At 42.6% G+C, this 20,354-nt stretch overlaps 1 protein-coding gene and 1 pseudogene across 2 annotated transcripts in view; one reads left to right on the top strand and one right to left on the bottom strand.

The window, feature by feature from the left end:
* The window catches only part of LOC117466004 (inactive pancreatic lipase-related protein 1-like), a 197,437-nt pseudogene that overhangs the window by 136,585 nt on the left and 40,498 nt on the right, over positions 1-20,354 (bottom strand).
* LOC117465966 (alpha-1,3-mannosyl-glycoprotein 4-beta-N-acetylglucosaminyltransferase C-like) overlaps positions 97-20,354 on the top strand; it is a 48,998-nt gene continuing 28,740 nt past the window's right edge. Inside the window, exon 1 of one of the 2 annotated variants that reach the window (XM_034109091.2) lies at positions 97-201. The gene's annotated coding sequence lies outside the window, so the exon portion shown is untranslated. Of the gene's footprint in view, positions 220-20,354 lie in introns of both variants that reach the window. The other variant, XM_034109092.2, reaches the window with a different exon arrangement.

Genomic DNA, 20,354 nt, shown 5'->3' with positions numbered 1-20,354 from the left:
GTGAGGGGGTGGCAGAGATGGAGAGAGAGGGGGGCACCAGTAGAGAGAGAGAGAGAGATCAAAGCAGAGGAAGAGTCAGAGGAGGAAGAGGAGGATGAGAGATAGCAGCGCTGCACAGAGCTAGCTCTGCGACGAGTGTTTACTCCACTTTCCCTGAGAGCCGGTTATGTTCCCTCTGCGTGACTCATGGAAGTGATTTAGGTGAGCAGAAAAACCCAGGTGCGTGTGTGTGTGTGTGTGTGTGTGTGTGTGTGTGTGTGTGTGTGTGTGTGTGTGTGTGTGTGTGTGTGTGTGTGTGTGTGTGTGTGTGTGTGTGTGTGTGTGTGTGTGTGTGTGTGTCTGCGCTGTGGGCAGGTAAGCTCCCTCTTCTTCTCTCTCTGGGTGTAAGTCACTGTTTTATCTGCGAGGACAACTTCTGCAGAGTTTGGGTTGTGTGTAATGTTCCTCTCCGTGCCTTAGCGCATCCCTTTAATGCACTCATCTCAACATGTGTATAGTCTTTGCTCGTGCGGGCTGTACGGTGGGACTGTGTAAAGTGTGAAAGTCGTGCTGCAGCCTCTCTCTGACAGTGTGAGCAGCGTTACGCGTCTCAGTATTGACAAAAGAGAAGCCGACGGCTGGATGAGGATGAGAGAGAGGGACGAGTCAAATCTCCGCTTGAGGGACCGGGGGGGGGGGAAATCAGCTGATAGAGAAACCGATCTGTACCAGAAAAAAGATAATCCGGCATGAATCATTCTTGGCTGCTTGTCAGATTTATAAACTGCTGAGGTAAAGCATCTGAAAACAATCTCTTTGTCTGGCATCCTCTCTGGTTCCTTTTTGGAGGCAGGTGATGTTTTATTTGTGTCTGAGCTCTCCTGAGTGACAGCCCAGCTTTATCACAGCGTTCATCATGACTCAAGCTGGTAAACTGCAGCTCAGTTTGTGACACAAATCCCCCCCCCCGTCCCCGCAGCACTGTGGGAATAACCTGCCTTCCTCTCACGGCTGGATTACAGTGAGTTACTGCGGTGTTTGTGTGGGGTCTGACCTATAATGGCACCTAATGGCATCGTATGTTATTTCCAAGAGGACGCTGTCAGACAGGACGCCAGCGCCCAGTCACATCCAGGTGTGATATGGGGAGTTGTTATTAATGTTAGCTCTCCTCATGACCCCCATCAAAACTACCACTGGCTGAGGTGCCGGACAAGAATGAATGGACCTGTTGAAATTAGATATTACATTTACTGTGGGCTGGATTTACCGTCAGCGAGCACTTCCATCACTCTCTCTGTAAAGGACGAGCCCAGAGGATATTTGGACTTTTGTTGGCTTTAAAAAAAGATTGAATGTGCAAAAATATTCCTCAGTCTTCAACGTCCCTGTTGGAAATCCTGATTTGTCTGCGTCTCCCCACCTCTGTTTGGATTGGTACAAATCTAAAACGCTGAAATGAATCAATAGAGAAAAATGTATTTTTACCTGGATTTATGTTTCATGCGGGGAGAGAAAACAACTCTGACTTGTTTTCCGATTTCTTTGCTCAGTGTGAGCTCTCTCGGATTGAAAACCCTTAATCACCTTCCTTTAAATTCGAGACATCATATTAAAGTTTCAGTGCCGTGGCTGGGTGAAATTGCTCACGCTGGAGAATCAATAAACAAGCAGAAACAATGAGAGGGGGAAGCTCTACTGCTAGTAAACACATTTAACAACGTGAGCCGCGGCAGGTAGGCTTACAAATCACCGTCTTTTATTAAAGTCAACACCATGCACAAAACTAACCTGGGGGAATGGAGATTTCCCACCATGAGGCGACACAAACTCATGTTGATCGTGCCGTACTAAACCGGCTGTCGCTGTTTTCTCAATAGACTACAAAAGGTTGATTGTGCGTAAAATAAGCCGCATTACTCGCTTGAAATAAGGCTATGAAAGTCTCATGGGTGCGAAACCTGCAGTGCGACCTGGGATCTGTTTTGTGTTACATCTCTCCCTGTCATTGGTCTCTCCTGGACCCAATTACCAGATCGTCATCGGTACTTATTATGACTTTACTAAATAGCATTGGGTATAATTGGGATTGACGACCAATAAACATTAAAAGGTTTTCTTGTCAATGACAGAAACAGAAGTGAATCAGAAACAGAAATGTTATCACAGACCCCAACTCCTTTCATCGCAGCACAGATTCCTTTGTCCTCGTGTAACCTGAAAGAGAAATGTGCACGAGAGCTTCTACTTAGTAACGTTTCCAGATTCTAAATGAGGTGCTTGGTGCCACATTCGTCATGCTCCTTTGTGTATCTTCCCAGATAAATCATTGTTTTTGTTTCTGTCATTAACATTCCTGAGTATTTAACAGTTCCCTACAGGAATGCACTTTTGATCAGTTTCGGTTTTTTCGGACAAAAATGAACCTTAAACTCTTGAAGCGAGAATCTTCGCTTGAATCCTATAATCACAATATTGTCCAAAGCGAGTGAAAATAGACCCAGGAACTAAACCTCTGTCTTTATTGTCCCGACATCCACCTCAACCAGCTCCCTACAGCCTCTGTTCTGTTAGATTGTATACAAACCTTTCCAGTAAACAACTCTCAGGCAGCAAATACAAGAGAGATAGGGCTGCAGACCCATTTCTGTCTTTTAGAAAACAGATCCGCCACTGCGTCAGGCCCTGGTGTCCTTGGGCAAGACACTTCACCCGGATTTGCTCCTGTGGGTATTGTCCACAGTACATGTATGATACTAATGTGTACTTGTAAAAGCGCCTCGATGACTTTGAGGCGTGAAGATGGACGGAGTGGCGCAGTGTGCTGTGCAATGATCATCAGATCAAGGGGTGAAACCCGCCGCTGCTGCGTCTGTAAAGCCGGTGTGTCCTTGGGCAAGACACTTCACCTGAACTTGCTCCTGGGTATTGTCCACAGTGACCATTGCATGTATGATATGTGTAAGTGTATCTGTAAAGCGCTTTGAGCATCTGGAAAAGCGCTATAATAAATGTAAGGAATTATTATTATTATTAAATCATGCACTCGAGTGATAGGATTCAGGACTGAGTTATTCCAGTATCAACAGATATACCTTCCATTTGGCGAAAAATCGATGTTTCTTATCCCTAACGACAAGGTTGATTACAAAATAATAACTCAAGAAGATCTCCATCAACCCTGGAACAATAGAAAGTGTGTTTTCTTATTTATTTGGCCTTCAGAAGTCTGTCTCCCTCTCAGCTTCCCCACGAGGAGATAAAGTGTAAAATATTTGGAAGGTGGGTGGACTGCCTACTTTTAAACAAGCAGGCAAAGTCTACACGGCCATCTGCTCGCACCAGAATATCTTTTTGAATCAAAGCTGCAGCTTCACAAGACTCTTTCTCTTTCACAATCTAGCATCTTGTTATAGGAGCGAACAGAAACACAGCATAACATGTGAGTTTCATTTAAAGCAGGGGTAGCCGACACGGTGCCCGCGGGCACTTAGTCGCCCGCAGGGGCATGTTCTAAAAATAGCTCGCCAAGCAAACCCAAAATGTAAAAAATACACAAAACAAAAAAGGAAATGTAATTAAAAGAATCTACCTTATGCTCAATCATAGCAAACTCTCTCTACTTACTACACAGCGCTCGACATTATAAATGGCCCGCTGGCCCGGAAGCACTATTTAGACACCCCGGGCCAGCATAACGTACTTTCCACTTGCCCGCTCGGGCCACTACAAATATTGCTTTAAAATGCCACCGGCCTAGAGGGCCAGTGGCATTTTACCTTTAATGTCTACCCCTGCTACAACTCTATATCTATATAACACCCCTCCTTCCCCCACCCCCACAATGAATATCGACCAATCACGTTCTTGCTTGATTTGCGGGACCAGCGTTGCAGTCGGGAAGAAAAGTAATATGGAGCGGCAAGGAGTTTGACTTTGATTTTCCTTCTGGCAGAATCTACACAACACATCAGCCCCATTGAACAGCCTATACTGCACATGAGTGTTGTCTGTGTGTTGCAACTTGCATATATATTTATTGCACTTGACGCACACACACGTCACACGCATGGCGTAATTTCCACTGGGGACAGAGGGGACATGTCCCCCCACTTTTCGAAATCCCGTTTGTGTCCCCCCACTTTACAAATATGTTTATTATTATTTTTTAACGCAAGCCGTCATCGCCACAGAGGAGCACACAGCCTCTGAGAGCGAGGGAGGGAGGGAGAGAGAGAGAGAGAGACCTTTATCTATTTAATATAGATAAAGTAAGAAATCATTCCAATGTGTACCATAGGACAGTAAAAACAACAGTTTAAAGGGGGAGTGATTAGTAAAATATGCCTAAATAAAAAGAAAGAATGCTAACTAGGTAACATAAGATCAGAATAAACAAGTTTAAATGATTTGTTGTTGGTTGTGATCATATTCTAAAGATGTTTGGATTATTGAAAAGTATACAGCTCCCTTTCATCTGAGTGTTGAGAGCTGTATCCATAAATTCATGTTGTGCTCAAAGTGCACCAGATTGATGCATTTAACTTCAACATTTAAAAAAACATCTTCCCGGGGGAGCATGCCCCCAGACCCCTCGAGAGAAATCAACTTCTCAAATCTATTCCAACATCAAACTCCTCACGTGTCCACTCTTGGTTGGATATTCATTTTTAAAAAACACGATTTCAAACCCTGCGCAGACTTTGAGTGTTCTTTCAAGTAGAAGCATCACTTCAAAGACAACATCTCCAACAATACGTCTGTTGTCTCCGATAAACTTTTATTTTCCTCTTGCGTCTCGCAGATGTTTGATCTGGCTCCCTCCTAACTTTTGACAACTTAGAGGAGGGAAGCTTACAGTCGTCCCACAAGGCTCCATTATCCCTCAGCCTGATAACAAGCCGGGGAGAGGGGAGAGGAGATAGAGATGGTAGGATTCATAGAGATTGTCTGATATTACCTGGCCTCTGATCAAAAGGCTGTGTTGGCAGGCGGAGCAAATAATCCTCTCCATCTCTCCGCTCCATGCCAAAGAAATTAAATAAATGCTGCTGCTATGTAGCTCAATGTGCAGAGCAAGACATCTCTGACCATCCTGAGTCTGACGGGAGCGCTCATTATCCTGTAAATACACATCTGAAGACATGAAGCCCATTACAGCTCCAACGGTAAAGGTTGAGGTATCATTCTGCAGCCGGGCGACTCTCTGCAGCACATTTTTGTTGCATTTTAATAACCATTCTTACATTTCCTCAATTCTTATCCATATTCTCTGTGGATTGTTTAACTTCACTGAAACACATATTCATCTTTCATCATCTCTTTTCTGAAGTGCTGCAATACTCCCTCTCAAAGTTTGCAAATGTGTTGTTGCAAAAGATTTCTGCTTCAGGGACATTTTAACAATTTGTATGAAAAGAAAGGGAAGGGTTTAGAATAAAAGTAACAGCTGATTTGTTGGAGGAATAAGAGTTGGATGATGTAAACTTGTCATAATTAAGCTCGATTGTTGTCTTTTTTAATCCTAAATATAATACATGGTTGTTTTTTGCAGACAAAATGGATATTGTCTCATTTTAGCAGTGCTGAATAAATATTATTTAGGATTTATGATAGTTTTCCATTTCACTTTGATGTCACCCAGACAGAAAAGCTGAATAAATTGTGTTTTCAGAGAGTGCAAACACACAATGGCAAAGTGTTTCCCTCTTAGTTTTTATTCAGAGGACACCTAAACTTTGACAAGGCATTATTTGTGCTCCGAGGACATTTGAACAGTTTGTGTCAAAGGGATACGAGGCAGAGCTGATTTGTTGGAGGATTAAGAGTCAGATGACGTAATTCTGTCATAACTTAGTATCTTTTTTTAATTCTTGTTATTATATTTTGCTCATTTTCAGGTTCATATTTGTATTTAGTGCATCAACTGTGACAAGCTCTTTATTTTTTCTCATACTGCCTGTGCTGCAGCACCTCTTTTCACCCTCTGTCTGAAACCAGAGCTCTGATCGGTTAGCTGGTCGGCTCTGTTGTGATTGGTCAACCGCTTAGGCAGTGGCGGACTGTCCATCCCCAATGGGCCGGTACTGAAGTGGGCCGGTCGGACGAGGTGGGCCGGTCGGATAAGTCACTAGCACCCCCCCCCCCCTCGAGAGTCCCGGGCAGGCTTGGAATTTCGTCATTTTAGGGGCAAGGCCATTTGGCCTTCCCGTTCACATTTTTTTTAAGGGCACAAAGGCCACATGACAGGGCACAAAGGCTGTTTGGATAAAATTACGCTGGTCAATCAACATGACTGAAAAGTGTAGCACTAACATCAACACCAGTCGTTTTACAAACGGCTGAATAGCAATAGTGTTTCTTAAACGTATACGTTAAGTTCAGCCATAAACCACATAAGTCAGTCAGGGGTAGACAGTAAGGGTAAAATTGTATTGTCACTGGCCCCACCATTGTAACCACTGGCCCGGAGCATTCGTCCACCAAAAAAAAAATCACACATTTGTTGCAATAATTTATGCACTAACTACATTACTACTTGTACTACAACATTTTAATCATCAGTTCTTCCTCATTTCCCTCAATTATTCATATTTGGTTTATTCAAATAATGATATTGTGGTCATTGTTAAAAAATGTCTGCTATTATTATGAGTATTATTATTTGTATAATGCACTTTCTGCCTTCCTGTCATCAGGAGTTAGACATGTAATGGCTATATGTAATTGATTTGATTAGAGCCTTCATTATCCTAAACTGCTGGGACATTTCGCCAATACCTTTAAATGGTCTACTCTTCACTTACTTGTCAGCATAGGTCGGCATTGATGTATAGAGCCGACAGAAGACCTTGTTTATACTGGCATCATATTGAGAGGTGCAGTGACGCGTCCTGAAACCAGGAAGTAGCTGCTGGTTCCCTCCACAAAAAGCAATGGAATTTCTCCACAGGGTTTTGGAAAATAGCTGGAAATAAGGTCTGTGGAAAACAAACCTGTTTGATAAATGCACGTTTTGTTCAGCCGGATAATCTCCACATGTCTACCCTACTTTTATAATTTTCGAATCATAAATCTAATCGATAGATTATAAAAGGGTTTTAGGACGAGGCACTGCAGCCAACTCCCTGTCACTCCTTTAACTCCTCCGGTGACTTTCTTTTATTTGAAGATTGTTTTTTGCACGGCGCTTGGCCGGTTACCGCTGTATTAAAAACATTTTGGCGAATGGTTAGGTGGCGCGATAGTCTGTAGTGAAGAAGGAGCGCCCTCCCGCTCACGGGAGCCTGCTCGCGCTGTGCTCCGCAGCAAACAGCTGCTGAGCACATCTCGAGCAGCAAACAGCTGTTTGCTTTCCCCCCCCAACAACGACAACCGACTCACGAAACGCTATGTTGTAGTGTTGATAAACGAAACAATTTAACTAAATTGCTAGTCAAAATACCAATACCACAGGACATTTTTTTTTACTTTTGACAGGGGCACAAAGGCCACTTTGGCCGTGAATTGCATTTTCTTTAACAGGGCATCACGGCCAACGTGCGGGGCAACGACGGCCATGGCCGTCGTGGCCGTCGTGAAATTCCCACCCTGGTCCCGGGCTGATTTTTAGTCCCAGTCCGCCCCTGCACTTAGGGATGTCCCGCCCCTTAGCCTATCACGTACAATATGTTGGAGCGCTAGTCAATAGAAGCACAAGTGTTACACAGTGATGTCATTATGTTAGGAGAGTAAACAAAGGTGTCCATTGGAGGCGTTTTAGGGGGAGAGAAACTCCCTCGGGAGGGAACCGTGGGATTTTAGCCTTTGAAGACCATTTACATGCACAGAAACCTATATAATACACTACAGGAAGGGAAACCCCCAAAAAGCATACTAAGGCCTCTTGTTGTGTTGATACTTTTACTTGAGTAATATCTCCGAGTATTCCTTCGTCCTCTACCTTAACCTTGTTACAGCGTGAATCTGAAATCACTCTGCTGCAGCTTCTGATAAAAACTGTGGAAAGGGGGCCAATCATAAGAAACGCCTTCACCGCCCTCAACAAAGCCTGGAACCCCGCTGGGCATCAAACAATGTCTTTATGTCCTCAGAGGGAAAAATATCTCACACTGTACTCGCTATCATCTCTTAGTGAGCATATTTTCATGTCTGACACTGGCACAGATATAGCTGGAACAGTGAAGCCAAAACAATCTGGTGTGGTTTGCAACCTAGTTGTATGGGTACAGTTTATTATATTGTTGCGTGAAAGTGTTCTTTTAAAAAACAATATTTATGCAAAAACACATTTGACTGAGGAGAAACAGTAGAGTGGTTTAAGCTCTCTGATGTTTTATGCAGCACTATACAGGGTTGGGAGGGTAAACATGTATTCTGTTACGATTGCTAGTAACCGGAAAACATTTTTTATCAGTAAGTAATCTGAGTATCAACATATAAAGGTAATGTAACCTGATTACTTTCCGTTATTTTTTAATTACCTCAATATCAAACGCCATGCAAATCAATACAAAATAAATGTTAATAACATGTTTTTTACTTAAAGGTGGGGTAGGTACGTTTGAGAAGCCGGCTGGAGATACACGTTTTGTTATATTCCATGGAATGCTCTTAACATCCCGATAGCAATGAATATCTGAAGTGCTTTGACAACAAATCCATAAAACAATGTCATCTGTGGAAGCCGTGGCGATGTAAAAAGCCAACACATCCTCACTCCCAGGTCGGCCTATGTTGACGTTATGTCAAGTCCCCTGCCGGCTTTTTCCAACGCAAGGGGGGGGGCCTTAGCGTCCATTTTCAACGCGAGGGGGGGGGCCTTAGCGTCCATTTTCAACGCAAGGGGGGGGCCCTTAGCGTCCATTTTCAGCTTTCCGGGATGTCCATGTGCTTCTATGGACGCTCATGGAAGCACGGCATTCGTTTGTGTCAACTGCCCTTAAAGGCAATGAAGACACTACACTACCCAGAATCCCCAGCTATCGTTTGGACTACACCATGTGCTCTGTTTGACAAACCCCGTGATAGTCCTCAAGCTCTGTGATTGGAGAGTGTGCTCCGAGGGTTACCGAGCCTCGAACAGCACTTGAAATGGGATGGAACCACGGCAGACTGTTCAAAACTGGATTTGAACGGGTCCACCGCGTCCCCCCCCTCCCCCACCCCGTCCCCAGAACTACACATGCTGGCTATTCTGTTTCGCAACATGTTCTCTATGGCACGTCTCTACTGGGAGTTGTAGTTTTAAAAGACGTTTTCGTATTTCCCATAATAAGAAGTTGCCAGTATTAAACTGTGTACATCCCTGGAGGTTTAGGGGACAGGAAACACTCACATTTAAAACATATAATTAATAAATGGGTGAAAATTGCTGGTGCCCATAATGGGCAGTATTAATATATATACCCACACGCCAGCTAAGGTCAGAAGAGCTTTATTTAACAGCTGGACTTATGTTTGTGACCCCTCCTGTTGTTAATTGATAACATTACATTACATTACATTAATTGATAAGCCTGAAACATGCACTTGTCAAGGTTCATAGGCACATTTTGCAAATATGGCAGTAGCCATCGATCAGCTTAAGATAAGATATACTTTATTGATCCCAAGTTGGAACATTTGCGTTACATCAGCATGTGTAACAGTTAAATCTGCAGTGGTGTTTATTTGAAAATCATTTAGTATAATCACACAAATTCTGTGTTTTATATTTAACAATTCTGTGTTCTTTATTTATTGATTGTTCAATACCTGACAAGGCCGGAGATGAAATATCTGCATACATCTTATAAGAGCATAATACATTATGTATAATATCAGTTAAAATAAGTGCTTCAACATAGTTAACATTGCTGGAGGTATGCACAAATATTGATAGATGTCTTGTAATGCACTGTTGAGGAACCTGCGACCCAAGTTTTTCATTCAGTGCAGAACTACACCATAGTTGTGTAGGCCTATATGATCTGTCAATAAACCTTAGAAAATCTTGAAATCTTGAACGGGATGTGCAAAATAGTCATTATATACAGTCTTTAATTAACTATTAGTAGAGAATAACGAGTAATGAATATACTTTATAGGGATCCTATTAATATCTAATAATAAAAATAATGAAATTCAATAACATGCTTTAACCACCAGGTGTCTCTTTATATCATCTGTGCACCTTTATGGTGTAAATACAGCCTATCTACCAATTGGATCAAATATAAAAGTGAGCCGAATTAGTGTTGATACGGCAAAGAGACGTATTGTGTGAAAAGAAATGTAAGATGTTGTTTAATGGCTGATATATTTATGATCCACGTCACGTTTTCAGTTCCTCATGTTTGTCTTCTCATCAGGGCTCTATAAATACAGAACTACGGCAGATATGTAATATTTAATGCAGCCGAACCGTGTATTACAATGCCGTTATGTGATGACTTTCAAAGAGAAAAGCAAGCACACTCGGAATAAGGTATTATTTTATTTTCTTTAAACGTTTTCGGTCTGTTTCCGGTATTTGTTAATGACGATGTGCTGTGAGATGTGAGACTGGAATTGCACAGGGGGAAATAACGTATCTTTAGATGCGGATTTTGTTAACTAATATGTTTGCGCTGTGGACCAACACGATACATTGACGGGGAAGGGGGTAGCAATAAAGATAACACCATTAAACAGTTACACAACATAACAGAAATAATATCGATAGCAGCGTCCCTAGCAACCACCTTGGTAACAATGAAAACGTTGGACGCAATTTCCTGAAGTAATCTTCGTAATAACTAGCAAACTAAAGATCATGTACATCCACTGCACACATAATCTGAAATAACAACTCATATTTCTCGCATCAAATGACATCAAAACGCATTTTAATAGCCAAACTAACTTTAAAATAGGCATTTTACACCCAGAATAAAACGAAGTTCGGCCATGTTTTCTTTTTCTGCAGGGAGAAATGATAGCTGGGGATTCTGGGTAGTGTAGTGTCTTCTGCCATCCTTTACTCCGAAAAAAGATTTGTTTCTCCGAATCGAAGGGGAAAAATACAAAAGCATTGCACACAATTTAAACCAATCAATGTTGTGTAATTAACAAGGATAATCTGGTGTTTTTTAGTCGATGAGTAGTGCAGATATCACTGTAAAATCAATCGTCAGTAAGGGGAATATTTACTTCCGGGTGTACAATTCTCCGCTATCCAATGAGAATGGACGCTCACATTGCCTTTAAGGGCAGTCGACACAAATGAATGCCGTGCTTCCATGAGCGTCCATAGAAGCACATGGACATCCCGGAAAGCTGAAAATGGACGCTAAGGCCCCCCCCCTTGCGTTGAAAATGGACGCTAAGGCCCCCCCCCTTGCGTTGGAAAAAGCCGGCAGGGGACTTGACATAACGTCAACATAGGCCGACCTGGGAGTGAGGATGTGTTGAAAAAGCACGACCAATCACCTGAGCCGGCCCGGCTAAAGTAACTGGATGGCCTACCTGCCTGTCAGCCTTCCATCTGGGCACAAACTTCTCTCGTGCCCTCATTGGTCATGTGCGCGTTCGTGTGCGTTGGAGGAGGGGCTCCGTGAGGAAGTAGCAGATTTCTTCCGGCTGTGTATTTTTTTATTCTAGCGCACTCGAGCTGGTTTCTCCAAAATTACCTACCCCACCTTTTAGTACATTACATGTTACTTGTTAGAAGCTTTTATCTAAAGCGACTTACATACTCAATACTGTGGACTATCCCCCAGGGACACAACAACATGCTGACTGCAGTGGGGTTTGAACCTGTGACCCCCTGATCCGAAAACATCCGCACAACCCACTGCGCCACACACCTCCATTATATAATATAAGAAACAGACCAATGTGACCTTAGGAAATAAGAAACCACAATATTTAGGATCAACATGTCTCCTCTGCTCAGAGATGTTATTAATAGTAAAATCTGCCTTTCATTCAGGCAGTAGCTTATACACCATCACTGAAACACATGAGCACAAATGCGCCGTTTTAGTTTGATACATATATTCAATACATTAACTTTTTTTTTTTATTATCCGGATTACTTTATCCCGTTACATGTAATCCATTACTCCCGAAGCCCCGAAACATAATTTCTCCAAAACAGCGACTTTATCCGTTAACAGAGATGTCAAAAAGCTAAGCTGCTTAACAGACAGAAAGCACTTGACAGCATTAATCTGTTCCCAAAATACATCTTCTTAAAATGTTTGGATATAATTGAAGAAGAAAAAGATAATCACAAGGTATTAAAGTGTCATCATTGATATTGCTGATCTTTGAATAAAGGTTGAAGCGGTTCATTTCCATGGTGTGATCCTCCTCCACACTGAAGGTGAAACTTTCAGAGAAACGCTGATGTATGATAATATCAGATGTGAGAGGAGGTGAGTGTCCGTGTCTAATTATTCAAATCTCCGCTCTCACCTCTGATGGCTAAAGTAATTATGACAAAGTAATGCAGGGGCTTAGAAAAGGATGAGCACCAACTTCAGAGAATCATCCACCTGAAGGAGTGAGAGATAATGAGCCGTGACTTTTTACACACTTCAAGCAATTGTCTTTATAGGTGTGTGCAAAAATAGTAATAGTTGTAATACATATACTTTTTCGAGCACTTCAAGGATACTTTAAGCCACTGTACATGGTAAAAATTACGGTGGCTGACAGGTGCAAATGTACGGAGCCCCTAAAGGGACATGGAACAAAAAATAAATAAAAAAAGTAGGGACAACGAGTTTTTTTTTTGTTGAGAAAGTTACCGCTGCGCCAAGGAGGAAGTGGAGCACTTCTGTTTGTTTCCCTTTAAACCAGAAAATGTGCCAAAACACGAGCAAATTTAGAAACATCTTTTAACGTGACAAGACACGCGCAGCATTTAGAAAACATTCACTAACTTGACACAACATGTGATACAATACTACTTAAACAACAAATAACAATAATTATAATAATGACAATCATCATCATAATCCTGATCTGATTTAAGTAGAGGTACTTAAATGCCCGCAAAATAATATTACAGTCCAGCGGCACCAACACAGTTAATCTAAATACTATTATTAATATAACAGTAGATAATTAGCAGCGTGCCTCTTAATAGTTCAGTCATCTCTAAATGTGTCATCAATTTGCCTCCAGAAGGACATTCAGATGGGAGCTTATCAATCCTCCCTTTATATCTGCAACCCACTGAACTGTGAAGAGCACACCAGTTAAACTCCCAGCATGCTCCATGCTTTCCGTACGATGGCGATTCAGATCAGGGATCATTTCTCTAATTAGTAGCGATATGCTCCTCTTCTTTGACACAAACTGAAGCCCGTCACTGATCTGATTTGACGTTTGACATTCAGAGCTCGTTTTTACCCTGCTTTGCAAATCCCAGAGAGGATTTCATAACAGACTGCTGCCCGCTTGCGTGAGCTCTCAAATTCAGTTGTTATTCTTTACTTTTGTTAGTTTCTACCCTGCAGTTGTTTCTGAGCTGCTGCCGTGCAGGTGCTGCTGTGGTTATGGCACAGTGTCATCATCCTTTTTGTTTTCCACTGGAATACTAAGCAGTGATTTCCGTTGTTGCTCTGAATGTTTTTGTGCAGTGGAGGTTGGAGGGTGTGTTGGGTAGCTTATACTGGAGCCACACGACAACGGTAACGCAAACAAACCGAATTCGATATCAAAAAAGTCTTCCGTCCACACGCAATAGGCACCAGAAACGTGTCCGTTCACACGAGACCGCTCGAAAGCACTGGAGACGCTGTAGTACATATGCCGGGCCTGTAAGTGGCGCTGTACTCCTTCCACAAAATACACCGAAAGCAGTGAAGAAGACTTCCCGCGCATGGTTGCCATGGTTGCCCTTCTGTTTATTCTTCGCTGTTGACGCTCTGGCTCTTTTTCTCCCTCCCCGAGGCAAGCGTTTGCTCCTGCTGTAAATCTCTCCGGTAGTCCACCAGCAGATGAGAAACACCCACCTCTCCGCCTCTTCCACGGGACGAGGGAACCGTGCGGCAGAGTTTCCGTTAGAATTTTTTTCCGCCGGTCAACATGTCCGTTAAAGTTTCAATCTTCCGGATTAAAATTAGAAAAGTTCGAGGTCTTCTTTGCTATATAATAATAAAAAACAGAGCCTCTCTTTTCCTCCCCCTCTTCTAACAGCCCAGCAGCTGATCTCTGAGCAGGAGAGGTGGGGAGAGGTTGGGCTATTGCATCATCGTTATCAGGAAATGATCGTATAGGGCGTAGACACGGAGCCCTTTGGCCCCCCAGAGCGTTGCGTCCCCAGATCTACCCACCTTGGGACCCGTTATCTGCGTTTCCCTGTCGGCCTCGTGTGGCTGAACCGTCTATATGATAGAGAACTGTAGCGGATTCAACCGTTACCGTTCTCGTGTGGCTGCAGCCTTAGTTTGTAGGGACTTGGCTAGGGAACTTACTGTAGATCTTTGTCACCTAAGTCCTAGAATGGACCAAATTGTGTTCAATGACAAGGTTTTCTTCAGGTTTCTTCAGGTGTCTGTCAAGTAATGGCCCGTTTTTGGTTGCGTTTCCACTTGGCGTAGTACCGGCTAGCGGGTACTTTTTCACAGTTTTTCTGGCCCCATAAGTTCGAGGTTCTTAGCGGGCCAACAAACAGGCTGAGTCGGGCTGAGTATGCTAAACTAGAGAGAGAATCGCTGGCAAGGGGGCTACAACTTCACAAAATGAACATATTTTACAGTGATTTAATTGTAATACAGGTTTCAAAATGATGCCGAAGTAACAACATACTGATACCGGTTAGTAAAAACCATGAATTAATGCTTTGACAAGTCTGCAGACAGACGGCAGGCGAAAACCTTTTAAAATGCTTGTTTTCTGAATGGAGATTGGCTAAGCTAACGTTGTATATGCTCCGACCGTCCACACTCACAACAACGGCCTATACAGACATAGATAAACCAGCGACTGTATTCGCCATGACAAAGGCAGTCTGTGGTTTGGACTTGTTTAACTTTTGTCTAGTTTCTGAACAGATATGAGGAGCTGTGAGCTCTGAGGCTAACAGCTAATGGCTGATGTTGTTTTTCTGTGTTTCGCATTGAAGATGACGTCACGGCTCCGCCTACACTGCGTTACTATAGTTACTGCCCCAGCTACTAAACTTATGGAAACGCAGCATAAAGTGAGCCAGTCCTAACAAGGCCTAACTATACCGTACTAAGCCGAGCGAGGCCCTGCAGTGGAAATACGCCATATATGGTCTGCAAAGGCTAAAATACCAAAGTTCGTTTCTCTCCTTTGGACTCCTCCTACTTCCTGAACAAAATGACATCACAATGTTACACTTGCCCTTCTATTGGCTATTACTCACACACATTGTACATGATAGGCTAAGGGGCGGTTGACCAATCACAACAGAGCCGGCCAGCTAACCAATCAGAGCAGACTGGGCTCTGGTTTCAGACAGAGGGTGAAAAGGGGTGCTGCAGCACAGGCAGTATGAGAACAATAAAGCGCTCTTTGAACATTAAAGCATGGAGACATGTCCCAGTAGAGACACTACATACAAAAATGAGCAGAATATTTCCTCTTTACCCCTTCTAAACACTAACAAGTTAAAAACACTAATGTTAGCTAAAGTAAATATAGGTCATGTTTGCTTAAAACACATCTCAACATATGCACCACATAAGCATTTTAAAACACACAACCATAACCAAACAGTTGCACAACATACGGGAATCTGTTAGAAAGTTAGAAAGGAAACTACCAGCAGTCTCCCTTTGCTCCTTACTTAAATAACAACGGCCAATAATAACCACTTGAACATAGCTACTTAATAACATTTTTTGGATTAGATCTATTTTACTAAGTTTAAATAGTGATACATTAATTGAATGGATATACTGAGGAAAAACGTTCTGTTACCAGTGCACTGTTGTCCATCACATGTTGCAGCACGGTCACTACATAGATTTAGACATGTGTTTAAGGAGCGCCTGAATGCATCTTCAGTTTTGCCGTCTTCAGAAGTTTAATTTGGCCTTCAGGACTTGACAGCGTTGTCCTTCTGAGGATTCAATCTGTGTTTGCTCACAGCTCTGCTTCTGTAAACTGCACACAGCGTTTTGCTTAGCAACCTGAACGTTATTCACCAGAGAAACGAGGGAGGAAGAAGGTCAAAGGTGAAGCTTTCTGTGGATTGAGTGCAGATTTAACCTGCCATTGACTTTGCCTGACACTTCGTGTTTTTGGCAAACAGTTGTATCCGTGAGTAGGTGGAACAATTTGCATTATTTATCTCCGCTTTGTGATTCAAACAGGAGCATTTTTTTAGTGTTTGACAGTGTAACAGAAAGCTTCGTACAAGCAGCTTTTGAAATAAAAACAGACGTCTTTTATTCGTCCAGTAGTGGAAAAGTGCAAATAAAATATGTAGGCCCACATATTAAATAAAGAGACAACATGAAGCAAGTAAAACATTCAAATAAGCACACAGCGCTGGGAAAATAAGTAGCAGCATTAAAGTCGCCAGTAAAAAACAATAATGGACACACAAACTGAAAGATTGACAATAAAGTTGACTTTGATAATAGGTAGTAAAAAGTATAAATTGCATTGTATATATGCATAGTTTTCTGACCAGTGCATTGCAAAACTAAAACAGATAAAATACTTTATTCCTGGGCCGCCATTCTGCTCAGTTGGTAGAGCTGGCAGGCCGTGAACTGGGATGCAGAGGACCTGGTTTCTAATTGTGCCCGGGACCATTCCCTCCATCTCCTGCTGTCAATACGGTCACTTCCATAAAGGCACTTGTTGCCCAAAAATACTCACAGAGATATTGCAGCAGCAGACCGTTTAGCTGGAACACTTGATGTAGCGGCAACAACTCCCTATGAGTTCTGCCGCTGAGTCATTTATAGTCCATGGTGTTTGATCCTACACTTGATATAATTAAGAAATAGCTCACGACAGGCCGTGGTATATGGTCATTATATCACAGTTAAGGGGCGTGGTTCAGCCCGATGCACCACGCCGAGGTACGAGGTTACTTGTACTAGGTTTAGTTTGTTCTAGGCTGTTGCTTGGCGTGACGAGAATATTGCTCCACTTTCTCCGGTCCCTGAGATTGGGCTTCCAGTAGCTCTGGAGCTTTCGCACCTGTGGCCACTAACGGTCATCATGTCTCTGCTTTGTTTCAAGACCCGCATCAGAAAGCTTTTGAATGGTGGTGCTTTTCCAGTTGGTCTACCTGCTCTTCACGTAGCTCTGCATGTCGTTGTTTAGGTGCTTTTTTTCTGGAGATAGGCACTCAATCCACTCCTCCATAGTAAGACCCCCCCGGAGGTCGAAGTTAATCTTAAATGTTTCCATCGTAAGCTTTGTTAGTTAGTTAGTTTCGTAACGGACGTAATGTAACAGCTGTAACGGTTGTAGCTTTACTCAGACGCGGAGGGATACATAACTACAATTCTACCCGTGATATACGCTCATTATATAACGGCTAAGAACCAATCAGATTGCTTGATTTGACTTGTCCGTTTTAAAAAGTATAATAAATTACAATTCCTGACGGTTTACATGATCGAGCTATTTAATGCGTAGTATTATGCAAAAACATTTCCGTCCAAAATGGAAACAATAGACCAGGGGTAGCCAATACGGTGCCCGCGGGCACTTAGTCGCCCGCGGGGGCAACGTGAGTCGCCCACGGGGCATGTTCTAAAGATAGCTCGCCAAGCAAATCCAAAATGTATAAAATACACAAAACAAAAAAGGAAATGTAATTTAAAAAATCTACCGTATGCATAAACGAAAACCTCAATCATAGCGAACTCTATCTACTTGCTACAACTCTATATCTATCTAACACCCCTCCTCCCCCCACCCCCACAATGAATATCGACCAATCACGTTCTTGCTTGATTTGCGGGACCAGGTTGCAGTCGGCAAGAAAAGCAATGTGCCACCTCCCCGCTGATTTTCCTTCTGGCAGAATCTACACAACACATCAACCCCATTGAACACAGCCCATCATGCCAGCCCATACAGCACATGAGAGGCAGAGTTTTACTCTGTGTGTTGTGTTGGAGTGGGACGGGTCTGAAACCCACCTCGGCTCCACGTGTCGTTTGGTGAGCTGGGTCAAATCATAAAAGAAGGAATTCAAAGCACCAGATACAGGGTTAAACAATAATCTGTTTTAATGATAAAAGGTAAGAATACAATACACTTTTAAAAGGGGTAGGCCCACCCCTGCTCTGGTCCTAATGCCGGGAGAACATCATCATCTTGACGGCAGGAGGAAAGAGACCGATCTAAGGACACAACAGACTTACATGCAAAAAGAACGGGGAGGAGTTGTGCCGGATTCTCCTCCCATAGAGTCCATTCATTGGGTGATATAAAAACAATGAGCTTTTTCGTAGCGAATCAGCGCGAGCCAACCGAGGACCCGGAAGCAAGAGTCTTTTAACATTTGAGGTAAAACAGACACATTTGGTGTCCGGCACGAACCTGCTCTGAATAACAAGCTCGTTATTTGGTGGAAGCCTCCACGCACACACATTTTGCAGAGACTTCCCTCTCTGGCCCCCTCCCCCATCATTTCTAGTCTCCTGTCATGCAAACCTGCTCCTTATTTCACACAGAGTAATTAAGCACATTTAAGCCAACTACTTCACAATGTTGTGGCAATTTAGTACTCACAACCTCAAAGAATAAAACAGAAAGAAATCAATGAAACACAACACTGGTATAATTGAGCAGTTCCTACACAGCCTATATATGGCTACTGCAATGAACACACACACACACACACACACACACACACACACACACACACACACACACACACACACACACACACACACACACACACACACACACACACACACACACACACACACACACACACACACACACACACATTCTACTCTGCTGTCCTCCAGATGTTTGCCACGCTGTACCCATATAAGGATATTTCATCTTTCCCCTCTCCCTTTATCCTAATAGGGAAGTTTTCACTTCTCATATCTCCAGCTTCTTGTTCATATAAACTGCTACTATTAAATACAAACTAATTAAGTACACACATGAATATATATAAAAACACACTTCTTATATATCAGGTGACATAATAAAATGAATCTACCTGTAATACGCTGTATTAAACTTTCTGCCGTAACACTTTACTTCAATTTACTTATGTATTGCACTTGAAGCACACACACGCATGGCGTAATCTCCAATGGGGACAGGGGGGACATGTCCCCCGCTCTTTTCGAAATCCCGTTTGTGTCCCCCCACTTTACAAATATGTTTTTTATTATTTTTTAACGCAAGCCGTCATCGCCACGGAGAAGCACACAGCCTCTGTGAGCGAGACACAGACAGACAGACAGACAGACAGACAGACAGACAGACAGACAGAGAGAGAGAGAGCACACCTTTATCTATTTAATATAAAGTAAGAAATCGTTCCAATGTGTACTATAGTACAGTCAAAAAACAGTTTAAAAGGGGAGTGATTAGTAAAATATGCATAAATAAAAAGAAAGAATGCTAACTAGGTAACATAGGATAAGAATAAACAAGTTTAAATGATTTGTTATTGGTTGTGATCATATTCTAAAGATGTTTGGATTATTGAAAAGTATACAGCTCCCTTTCATCCGAGTGTTGAGAGCTGTATCCATAAATTCATTTTCTGCTCAAAGTGCACCAGATTGATGCATTTCACTTCAACATTTAAAAAAAACATCTTCCCGGGGGAGCATGCCCCTGGACCCCCTAGAGGAGGTGAGGACCCCGCTAGAGGAGGTGAGGACCACCCCCAAAAAAAACAGGTTAAAATAATTAAATTGAATACATGTTATTTTAGTAAACACTGAAAACGGGTCCCACAGACCCAAACAACACACAAAGGTTAAAGGTCAGCACATCATAATGTTAAAATGTGCTAAATATATACACTGCAAAAAAACAAAAAAAAGAGGAGTAAAAGTAGCCCCCGACTTGTTTTATTTTTTTAAAGTAGCCCTCACCCTAAAAAAGGTAAAGTAAAGTTAAAGCACCTCACATTTGCACCTAAACAAAACAATTTGTGAGTACATTTATTTCAAGCTCTCAGGCATAAGACAGAAGGAAAGGGAAGAGTATATTGAATGTTAAATTGGCAGGAACTGCAGGTTTGGTAATTGCTCAGTTTTTTACATTTGTTCAACATCTGGTGTGTGAGGTGTTGTGCAGGAAGAGCTGTAGAAGGTTTCCCAGCAGGCGCTCAGACAGGCTGCAGCTCCTCCAGTATTGATAAGGCGAACCCGTCTCCTCTTTCCAAACGTCTCCACCTTTTGATCGTTTTATTTTCACAGAGT

This window comes from Pseudochaenichthys georgianus, chromosome 20, assembly GCF_902827115.2.
Source record: "Pseudochaenichthys georgianus chromosome 20, fPseGeo1.2, whole genome shotgun sequence".
NCBI lineage: Eukaryota > Metazoa > Chordata > Actinopteri > Perciformes > Channichthyidae > Pseudochaenichthys > Pseudochaenichthys georgianus.
Note: the sequence above shows the minus strand (reverse complement) of the source record. Positions and strands in the feature narration are given on the sequence as shown.